Consider the following 2,804-nt stretch of genomic DNA (forward strand, 5'->3'; position numbering starts at 1 on the left):
TTTAAAAAAAAAAGGTGCCTCCTGATGTTTGGCTCCAGCCCCAGCGAGGACCTGGAGGTGAAACCAGTTTACTTCTCGTTTATCACTGCCAATCTGATGGCTTTAAAGGTGCTGTGAAGTCCAGTCTTGCTGTTCACTTCAGGTCTAGCCAAAGAGGCTGGATGACTTGGTAGACACTTGTTATTTTAGCTAATGTTTCCCAGGATACATTTCTAAATTATTGCAAGAAGAAACAAACTTCAAAACTCTTCTTGGGGACTTCCCTGGCAGTCCAGTGGTTAAGATGCCACGCTTCCACTGCAGGGGGCGCCGGTGTGATCCCCGGGTAGGGAACTAATAAGATCCCATATGCCCCGTGGTGCAGCCAAAAATTAAAAAAACCAAATCTTATTCTTGCTAACACAGCAAGATTTCCTCCAACAGTTACTGAGCTTTCTCCAACGTGTCATCTGTTTACATCCTATCGTAACCTATTACAGCCTCTTGATCAAAGTGTGATTGCAGCATGAAGCCTTATTACTTAAGAGGAATGTTCAAGATGTTAACTGCTGCCCCATTCTGGAATTTCAGAAGCAATTTAACAACAAATTTGACACTGACATTATCGTGGAGTCCTTGGAACAACGTAAGGAATGCTTGCATGTGTGAGACTTGAAGTGTCTGACTTAATTCATGATTTTGTAGGCTTTGGACCTCCTGACAAACTCACACAAATCATCAAATTGTGATACAGTTTGTATTTGAGGAAGTACAGAATGAAGATGTTGAAAGCTGCTTCAGTCTCACCTGAAGGGCTGCTTGTGATGGTTAGTTTTACGTGTCGACTTAACCGGGCTAAGGGATGCCCAGATAGCTGGTAAAACATTTTTTCTAGGATTATCTGTGAGGGCGCTTCAGAAGAGAATAGCATTTGAATCAGTAGACTGAGTGAAGATCTGCCCTCAACAATGTGGGTGGGCATCATCCAATCTGATGAGAGCTTGAAGAGAACAAAAAGGTGGAGAAAGGGTGAATTCTCTCTCTTCTTGAGCTGGGACATCCATCTTCTCCTGCCCTTGGACATCAGAGCTCCTGGCTCTCAAGCCTTTAGACTCTGGGCCTCCCACCAGTGGCCTCTTAGTTTTCAGGCCTTCAGACTCAAACTGAATTATAGCCCTGGCTTTCCTGAGTCTCCAGCTTGCAGACAGCATATCGTGGGATTTCTCAGACTCCATAATCATGTGAGCCAGCTCCCATAATAAATCTCATATATCTGTATAGAGATACATAGACATATCCTATTGGTTCTGTTCCTCTGGAGAACTCTAATATACCGCTCAAGACTTGCAACAACTGGCAGCCACAGGATAAGTGGAAGCTGTAAGTGATGACAGTGGCAGTGATGACCAGAACAAGGCAGGGCCAAGGGACACATGGCCAACTGACGTATGACAGGTGCTCCCGCCTAAGGGAAGACATGAGACTTGGCAGCTGGCCTAGAGGAACTCAGTGGGCCCACTGCTAAAAGATCATTCATGTGAAGACAAGCTAGCCTGAGAGGGTCTGCCACCTAGAATTTTCCTCTCTACAGACTTACGTGCTTGCTCTTTTATAATAGAGGAAGTGCCTCTGATGGGAATATAGCTCACTTTTCATCAGCTATATTAAGAAAGGAGGTGGGGGAATTCCCTGGCAGTCCAGTGGTTAGGACTCCACGCTTCCACTGCAGGGGGCACAGGTTTGATTCCTGGCCGGGGAACTGAGATCCCATATGCCGTGAGGCGCACCCCCCCCAAAAAAAATAAGAAAGGAGGTGGGTCAGCAGGGGCTTCAACAGAGCTTGACTGTTGAAGAGCGTCTTTCTATCACCTCTGCAAAAGTGGGAGAGAAGTGGGCATTCACTTTTGGAATTAAAAAAAACAATTTCCACTTCACCAATAGGAAGATGAGAAGTGCTGACAATTTCTATTATTTATTTTAAGTGGACATTTACACCTGTACGGTCACTTTCTACAGTCAGGGTATTCCTTTCTTTGAGCATTCATGGGCGCAGTTTGTCTTCTCTTTATAGGAAGAAAAAATACAAGTCCTGACTTTTCCCTGTTTTGAGGAAAGCATGTGACCAAGCTAGAGGACAACTCAAATGCAGGCAGCCCAGGAGAAGATGGGGTGAAGGCCGCCCTGATGACAGGGTTGGGGGCAGCAGGGCTTTGTGAAAGGGGCAGCAGTTTCACAGTCCAGATCATTCTGTGTCATGGTCTAGGGTGTAGGTCTGGAAAGCTCAGCCTCTAGTCTGCCCATTGATTCTGCCCATCAACTTTAAATAAAATTCATTTTCTGCTAAATTGGCCAGAAATATTATTTAGTATCTTGAATAGAAGTACATTAAATAGAAGATAAAAGGATAGTTTCTTCAAAAATCATTTTTTCAATTGTCTATCTTATAAAAGGAAAGAATTACCCGAGCATCTGGCCAGGAGTTAGTGGTCACCCTTGACCTGGGCCAGGAATTCACCCCAAACAGACAAAATCTCAATGTGGTTTTAAAAACTATCCAGTGAAGAGAAGTATACAATCCCTCCAAAGCCACAGGGGTGAGAAGTGTAAGAAGATGTAGAAAAGATTCGACTACAGAGGCCAAGTTGCCCTCGCGACTTGGATTATGCCCCACTCCACCCATTCTCTTCTCAGGGACCGTCCTCCATTCTGGATTTGCTCACCAATTACAGTCAAGCCTCAGTCAAGGCAAATACTCCTCCTGCTGGGCACCCTAACTCCTGCAGAGAGCCCCATCTCAGGACAAAGAAGAGGCTAAGCCCACAAGC

This window comes from Balaenoptera physalus (genome assembly GCF_965194825.1).
Source record: "Balaenoptera physalus genome assembly, chromosome: 19".
In the NCBI taxonomy this organism is placed as follows: Eukaryota; Metazoa; Chordata; class Mammalia; order Artiodactyla; family Balaenopteridae; genus Balaenoptera; species Balaenoptera physalus.